The sequence below is a fragment of the Papaver somniferum genome, chromosome 5 (assembly GCF_003573695.1).
Source record: "Papaver somniferum cultivar HN1 chromosome 5, ASM357369v1, whole genome shotgun sequence".
Classification (NCBI taxonomy): domain Eukaryota; kingdom Viridiplantae; phylum Streptophyta; class Magnoliopsida; order Ranunculales; family Papaveraceae; genus Papaver; species Papaver somniferum.
In genome coordinates this window covers 57,873,517-57,882,746 of record NC_039362.1, presented here as the reverse complement: position 1 = coordinate 57,882,746, position 9,230 = coordinate 57,873,517, and the positions used below count along the sequence as shown (strand labels likewise).

Below are 9,230 nucleotides of genomic sequence, written 5' to 3'. Positions count from 1 at the left end.
GTCATCCAAATATATGCAATAAATAGCCAAACCAATAAGCCTATTAATTTTCCTTTCGAATCACGAAACAAGTTCATGAATGTACTTCCTTTAAACAAATGTAAAACATTGTTTCCTAAGATGAAATATTCACCATATCCCATTCACATAATCATAAAATTATATACAAGAATGTCGATGTCATATCTACGAAGTTCAAAAGATAAGTGTTATACTTCGTAGTCTAATTCCTTAATACTATGATCATACTATTATGATCATGTCACATCAATATGTACAGTGTATACATCTTCGCAGTCAATTTAGCTTGACTTGAAAGATACAATATAAATAAAACAGTTCAAGTCAATATTACTAACCTCGAGTGGAAGGATGATGTCCTCGTTGTAGTTCGTCACTTCTTCACATTTTTCAGGTCTTCGGAGTAATACTTATGTGTCTCAATATTCCTAGACTTGCTAGTCTAACCTAGACGAAGTTAACTCTAGTCTTTAATCAAGCGAATCTAGATGAGTTTTGATACTAAAATATGACAACCAAACTTGACATACCAACGCTTGGTGAGTTCAACCGAGCTATGATCTAACAGTTTTATCACTAAAATTGACAAATAGTGAGATTATTAGAGCATCACTCGATCGAACTCACAAACTCACAAGTTTTTATATCTCAAGGTTGGTGTCAATGTTAGATGTACAAAACTATATACTAATTTCTAGTCTACTAAAGTCAAGTCTTGGACTAGTATTAATGTACGGTAGTTGAGTATGAGACATCACTAAATAAACCCCAAATATTTAAGACTAAAGAGCAAACAAAGACATTTGCGAGAACTTCATCAACAAAGAGGTATGTGAAAACAGACCCATCCTATTTACTCATGGCATATACCATTTTATCTTATGAGACTATGTTGTATGATTTTAGTAGATTTAATATTGTAATGAAGAAATTTCGAGTCCAAGCTTGTCTTGGTTAAGCTCTCAAAATATTATTCAAGCAATCAATGTTCGTATATCATTAGAGATCTTAGTTGGAGTAATTTATTGCTCACAAACTATTTTTGGTACAAGTGATTATTTGGAAATTGCCCAAGGAACATTGCATAATGTCTATGGCTATTGGGAATTTTACAAATTTAATTATGAGAAACTTAGAAGTGTTTTGTGCAAGGTACACACACTCGTATGTATTACCTAAGTTATTCCAGGTTGTAGAGGTCTGCATACCCGGTTTGGTGAACCCTTTACATATGAACCTGTATTCGTTAACCACTATATCAATCTCAAGAACTTAATCAGATATTGAGTTATACAAAATCTCTTCCATTAAATGATATAAAGTCCTTTGTATCGTTTTAGATCAATTAAGATTTATAGTACCGAGATAATAAAATCTTAGTTCACAACATATAAGATTCGGATCTTGAAAAGAACCACCAAATGATAGATCGTCGATCTATACAACAAGTTATGAAATTCTATCAAAGATAAACAAACTTATTGGATCCCAATCAATCAAGTGTGCACGAAGTATAATCACAAGAATACCAATAATAAAATATTTTTGTTTTCAGATCTTTAGTCTTCAGTGTACATGTACAAACAACTTGATTCTGTTGTGATCGATCATGCATAGAACGGAGTTTGTTAACAATGGATGATCACAAGAACTTTGTCGACCCTTGGTCTAGTTCGAGTGACCTTATATCAGAAAAGGAGCATCACGAAATAAACAAACTAGTGATTATCAAGGTTCAACTACCGTTAGTCAATTAAATCAATAACCAAAAACTAAAGTGACAATACGATTCTAGTTTTCCGACAACGATACTTCCAGACGCTTCTTGATCCCATGGAGGTCTATGAATGAAACACACGTAATAGACTTCACCTAATTAGGATACTTTCGTCTCCAAGTGAGTATTATAAGTAATACTTCTAGTTGGCTTCCCACACTAACTACAAAATGAAGTATGTGTGTTCTGGGATAAGTTTGTAAGAAAAACAAATTTCAATATGTATAGACCAATGTAGTCTGGACACCAAGGAATTTCCAAAACCGAACATATCAAAAGATATGCAATAAATATTAATTTTTTGTTTTCATTAAATTCCAAATATTATCCAACTAACATTAGTTTGGACACCATCTTTGAATCAACCCACAGTTCAACACAATGAACTAGTAACGAATTACCAAATAGTGTTATGTCGTAATTACAAAATTTAAAATATAAACGTTATACTTCGTAATCCGATATATCTAAGTTGTATAAAACAACTAGTATATACTTCCTTTACACTTTGATCATAATATAATGATCAAGTCACAAATACTAGAGATGCATATATATAACTTCGTATGTTAAGTTTTCAGTATAAACGACTTGAAAGAAACATAGATAGAAATGGAAACAACTCAAGTTTGTATTATTAACCTCGAACAGAAGGATAATGTGTTCATTGTGTCGATACGGTTTCTTCAGAGTAACACAATATTGTCTCAACATTTCTAATGCTCCTAGTTGTTAGAGCATAGCTCGGTTGAACCCACCAAGCGTTGGTATGTCAAGTTTGGTTGTCATATTTTAGTATCAAAACTCATCTAGAGTCGCTTGATTAAATACTAGAGTCAACTTCGTTTAGGTTAGACTAGAAATTCTAGTAATGTTAAGACATACAAAAATTACTTCGAAGACCTGAAGAATGAGACGAAGTAACGACAACAACGAGGACATCATCCTTCCGCTTGAGGTTAGTAATACTGAATTTGTTAGAGCACTACTCGGCGAAACTCTCAAGCGTTGCTATCTCAAGCTTATTTGTCAAGTTTAATTGTCAAACGCTAAGTCTTGATAGAATGTGTAGTTGAGCTTTAGACTTCACGGCGTTCATCGATTGAAGACGGAGAACTACTAAGGGGAGTTTGTGAAACTTCATCAACAAAAGGTATGTGGAGACTTGAACTCATATATCACTCAGAAGTCTATTTCTATTCTATCTCCTATTGAGACAAAAGATGTATAGCTATATAGACTTTAAATTATACACATTCGATATTTCGAGTTGAGTTTAACTCTCTTACATATTTATCGAAATATGTGTTGGTAAGCTTTCGCTTTAACCAAGTTCATCTTTTATTCTTGACGAAAGTCAAAATATGATCATGTGAAAATCGCCTTGTAACATCTTATATTATTTGTGTGAGACAGTCATTTGATATAGACTCGGAATGTTTCGTATTGATCATGATCACTTGAAAATTGCTTTGAAGCTAATAGTTTGTGTGAGACAGCTATTCTCGTCTTCTAAGAATGTTTCAATGATTAAAATGAGAGTTTAGAACAATTAATTGTTGATTGGATATTGCACAGTATGCGTACTTGTATGCTAACTGTTGCAAGTGTATTCCATGTCCGGGAATTTAGTATGCATACGCGTATGCATACTGATTCAACAATTGAGTTTGGTCATGAACGACAGTATGCATACCCGTATGCGTACTGATTTCAACTGAGTTCGGCCATGAACGACAGTATGCGTACTCATTTGCATACTGGCGAACAAGACCAAGTCCGGGAACTTAGGTATGCGTACCCAATTGCATACTTGAGTGGGTTAAGTTCTAAAATCGATAAGTATGTTTACATACTCATGAAAAAATACATTTACATAATAAGGAATGCAATCTTTGCAAACCGTGGCTATAATGTTCATGAATTGATTCGAGTGAATCAAAACCGATCGTTCTTCAATTGCGTCTTGTATACTTCTATGAGAATATAAACAATTGAACAACTCTATAACTAGTTTCATTTGAGTCATTTGAACTAGTTTTGATTAAGATGAACAAGGTTGATACGAAAGTATTCATGTGGCTAACTTCGGTTAACTATTGTTGAGACAACTAAGTGTACACATTTAGGTACGGTTACCCTTATCTAAATGAAAGTATATTTCATTTGTGTGTAACAAGCAAAGACCATCTAACGGTTGAAAGATATTGTCTTGAATCTAATCAGGTTTTCATCTAACAGTGAATATTGAATGCTTTGTTACCAAGGTAACATCGACTGCAAACCCTGATTTGAAGACTATATAAGGGAGAACTCTAGCAACTGGGAAACCTAATCCCCACACTTCCTGTGTGATACTAGTTGCGACTAGAGTTGATTTTCCTTTAACCTAGATTTTTCTAAAACTATTATAGGTTAACGACTTAAAGACTTCATTGGGATTCTGAAGCCAGACCCAGCTATTTTTTCTGTAGTTGTGTGTTCTGATCTTACTTTGTTCTATCGTATTGAGTACTATCTTCTCTAAGATTTCCTCGAGATTTAATCTCTGATAGGTAAGATAAAAAGTAATCACAAAGCTCTTCGTCTTATTCTTTGTGATTCCACTATATCTTGTTCCGCTACCATACAATTAAGTTATTGTGAGGTGATTGATATTACTGGGCTGTTCTACGGGAATATAAGTCTGGTATATCAATTGGTTCATGTTCACCTTGACTTATCAAAATACGGAACAAAACTCGTAGGTATTTCTGTGGGGAGACAGATTTATCTATTCAATAGACTTTTCTGTGTGAGACAGATTTTTTTATGAAGTCTTCGACTTTGGATCGTAGAAACTCTTAGTTATGGGTGAGATCAGCTAAGGCAATCAAGTGCATAGAGTCCTGCTAGGATTCAGAGATGTAAGGAACGCGACTGTACCTTGATCAGTGTAACATTGGTTAGGGCTCAACTATATTCCAGTCTGAAGTTAACTTGTAGCAGGCTAGAGTCTGTAGCAACTTAATACAGTGTGGTGTTCAAATCTGGACTAGGTCCCGGGGTTTTCTGCATTTGCGGTTTCCTCGTTAACAAAATTTCTGGTGTCTGTGTTATTTCTTTTCCGCATTATATTTGTTTATATAATTAAAATATCACAGGTTGTGTGTAGTTCAATCAATTAGATAATCCAACCTTTGGTTGTTGATAAAAATTGATTGATACTTGAACATTGGTCTTTGATACCGTTCAAGTTGTTTCTCATAATAATCAGGCTCGCGAATTTCTATATGTTTTATTTGATGATTACATTGAGAAACAGAGATATAACTCTTGGATGTATTTTCCTTGATTGAGTCTGACTGTCTAGTTGATTCTCTTAGAAATATACTGGAGTTAGTCCATACAGATTGCCCAAAAGAAATATTGGGTGTAGTTCTTAGACCCCCGCTTTTTTAATTGGTAACAGAGCAGGAAAACACGGTAAGACCTCATAAGTCCGTGTTTATAGCAATCTGACTATATGGACGAGTCTATCCCTGATAACGTCCCAGTTCATAAATTAGCAGATGTTTTTCAAAGCTTGGATTCACCTGAGAAAACTGTCATATCTAAGTTAATATCTAAACACTCTTTTGATGTTGAAACTGTTGATGACTAGGCCGAAAACACGCCTAACAGAACAGTTGGATGAACTTTCTGATGAAGGTGATTCAGATATTAATAGAGATGTTGATGAGGAAGTCTCATAGTATGTTAAGGTTTTGAATTCGTTGGAAAAAAAAAGAATATGACAACTTCTCTTGCAACACCTCTTCTGACTCCTCTCTGTCGAGAAAACAAGAAATTGAAAAGGATTTATGAAGGTCATTATGTTTTGAATCGCTCTTGCGAATCGATCCTCAAAGATTCTGAGGAAAACCTGAGTAGAAAGTCACTTGAATGTGATAATGTTTATCAAAAATACTTCTTGTTGGAAGAGAAACTTGCAGAAACTGAAGTAAGGATTAAATCTAAGCAAACAAGTTTTGATGACAGAGAAAGCGCTTATCTCGCTCGAGAAAAACGCCTTGTGGTTGATTTAACTGCTGCTCTTGATAAAATCAAGATGTTGGAAGATGACTTAAAAAAGTTCAATGTTAGTTCAAGCAAATTAACCACAATGCTAGGATAAAGTAACAATCATCGTGATACACGAGGATTAGGCTATAAGAGAATAGATGCTCCAAGTATTAGCAAAGAGGTGAAATTTGTCAAGGCTAGTGGTTCTTCTCAACAAAAGGTTTCCACTGATAGCAAAAGTGAAATTCCTTCACCAGAAGTTAAGGTTCGAAAGAGCAAACTATATTAACCTCCAAAAACAACACACATGAATCTGGGTAAGAACGTTCCTTATATTTTTGATTATTGTGGAAACAAAGGTCACCTGGAAAGGAGATGTTCTTGTTTGGGCATCACAAAGTTGTGAAACCAAGATATTATCTTAAGCCTAATCTCATTAACATTACAGGTTGTAACTATCCAACCTTTAGGCAAAGGAATCAGTGTTGTGATAAACCTATATTTGCCTATAAACGTCATATGAATCCTTTTTACAACCGTAATGGCTGTCAAAAGGATAACTTCGTAAATACGAAAACAAGATTCGATGCTCTCAATTGGAGAAACACTAACTTTCAAAAGAACAAACAATCTAATTCTCCTCCGAGAATTCTAGAAGTGAGTAATGGGAAGAAGGTTCCGGTTATTCCTAAACACACTCAGAAGTGGATACCAAAGAAAGTCAATGATGCTTTGAGTGTGAAAAGGAATGATCTCCCAGAAAATTCCATGACTATGGAGAAGGAAGTATATGTTACAGGTCAGGAAAATGGGCATGTGACAGTATCCATGATGTTGGAACTTAAAAAGTTATTTGGAAAGATGGATTTGGATTTGAAAGGTTTCAAAAGCGATCTCTTTCATGATAATCCAAAAGTGAAACAAAATAAGCTAAAAATTATAGATGGTGAAAAATCCATAGTTGCGAAAAAGTCTGTTTCAGTCACTTGTGGTGAGCAAGATGATGAGTGCTAAAAAGTGCATATTTCTATATATTTTTCTTGGCATTTAACTCATCTTTTGTGCATTAATTCTACATTTTATCCCATATTCTGTATTTTCATTGTTTTCAAGAATAAATATTTTTCTTACTTAATTTTGCATTTTTAGGTAATAAATAAAGTTTGGATGAATAGCAGAGCGGAAAAGAGCAGAAAAGTAGTGAAAAGCCGGGAGGAATTACACAAGGAAGCCGCGAAGAATGTTGTGCACAAGACCAAAAGGCTAGAAGTGGGCTTGAAGAAGAAGAATTGTCCTTAAAGAAGATATGGGCTTGGCATACCCAAGGCCCAAAACCCTTACTCAAACACATTTCCACTATCCAAGCCCGTCTCGGATTTCATCCGTCAGATCGAAGCATTTCAGCATCCTACGGTCGCTCCATCATCGCACATCAAACTCCGAAGCCCCCGCTTTACATCGCAACGCCCATCTCCATCTTGGGTCGTCCGTTTTGCTACATCACTTCATCCGACGGTCGCTCCACGCTTACCTCCGTATCGCCGTTGGATCCACCTACCATCTTCCCATCCATCGCTCCTTGTCGCAGATCATCAAACTCCGCTGCACCTGTTTCACACCCTAGCAACCGAACACCTACACCCCAAACAAACAAACCCACTAAGCCCAAAGCACAATTAGAAGCCCAATAGCAAATTTAGAGCCCAAATAGCTAGAAACTCCAAACACCCCCAGTCTCTGTGGATCGACCCGTACTTGCACGAGCTACAACTGACAACCGTGCACTTGCGGTATTACTGTAGGCCCGTTTTCATTTCGCTTCAATTTTATACGCTTTCCCGGGTCCACCAAGTTTTTGGCGCCGCTGCCGGGGATTGGTGCTGTGTTTTTCTTGTAGTTTTATTAGCTATTTTTGCATTTCACTGCATAGCATTTGCATCTGCATCTGCTTCACTTCATTTGCTGTTGGTCCTGCTGTTCTGAACCAGTTTTTCCTCTGCTGGGACGCCACCAAGGAAAAGAACCAAAGCCCAACTGGGTTTTTGCAACAATATCAGAGCAGCTGGGCTGTGCTTAAAAGGTAACCCATTTAAGAGAACCCGAATTGTGGGATTCCAATTTTTAATTGTGGGCTTGTAATATTAAAGCCAATTTTTGGGCTTTTTATTTTCTGTTGGGTTTGTAATTAATTTCTGTGGGCTTGTTTGTTTAATTTGTGGGCTTGTATTTAATTTTTGTGAGCTTGTTTAATTTGGACTTGTATTTTGTATTCTGGGTTTTTAAACCCAACTGAGCTTGTAACCGATCACGCTAGGTTAACTCGTTAGTGGGCCGAGTACCCAAATTCTAGGCCGAGATTTTGGACTCAGTTTCACCAAACGTTTTCAAACCAGCTGAGCCAAAGCAAACACAAAACCAACAGTGGGCTTGCTCCCATTCAAAAACCAAATTTTATGTTAAAAAAAAAAAAAAAAAAAAAAAAATTACCTCCCATTCAAAACCAAATTACTTGCTCCCATTTTAACAACCAAATTTTTCTTCTACAAAAACCAAACTTGCTCCCAAAAAAAAAACCAAAAAAATTTGCTCCTTATTTCAAAAACCAAAATTTTCCCAAAAATCCAAACCCATTAAAACCAAATATTTTTCCCAAAAATCCAAACCCATTAAAACCAAATAGTGGGCTTTGTGTCTTTACAATATGTGCCAACCTAGTGCTCTCCATGAATACATGTATCCCACAATAAAAATTCCATTATCATGTATTGTCTTACCTCAAACCAATAACCCTTTTAAAATAAATGCAAGCATGATACAAATACTTCCTATATTTCGAGGGTTCGATTCTGAGAACCCATATACTCATGTAAGAGAGTTTGAACAAATTTGTCGGACTATGCAACCTGATCATATGTCCGAAGACTCTCTGAAATTGCGTTTGTTTACATTTTCTCTAAAGGAAAGGGCCAAAACATGGTTTTACGGTTTGAGACCTCAATCAATCACCACTTGGGAACAACTCACTAATCAATTTTTCCAAAGATTTTTTCCACATCATAGGACCATCGCTATTCGTCAAAATATCAATTGTTTTGTCCAGTTGGATGAGGAAACTGTTTTTGACTATTTTGAACGTTTTAATGATTTGTTGAGCGAATGTCCACACCATGGATTTGAGAAGTGGAGACTTGTCGCTATCCTCTATGAGGGACTAGACTTTAAATCTCGAGCCATGGTTGAGTGTATGTGTAATGGTGAATTTCTTGATAAAACTGTGGATGATGCATGGAAATTTTTAGCTGAGATTGCAGAGAAAACCCGTCACTGGGAGTCCATTAGGGAAACTGAGACACTGTCACATGATATTGGTGGTAATGAATTGAACTTT

The 9,230-nt window shown here is 35.7% G+C and overlaps 1 non-coding gene across 1 annotated transcript; it reads right to left on the bottom strand.

Moving 5' to 3' along the window:
• Positions 1-8,912: 8,912 nt before the first annotated feature.
• LOC113284888 lies at positions 8,913-9,016 on the bottom strand. The gene has a single exon (XR_003328415.1). It is a non-coding gene; the product is annotated as a small nucleolar RNA R71 (small nucleolar RNA).
• Between the last annotated feature and the right edge of the window lie 214 nt (positions 9,017-9,230).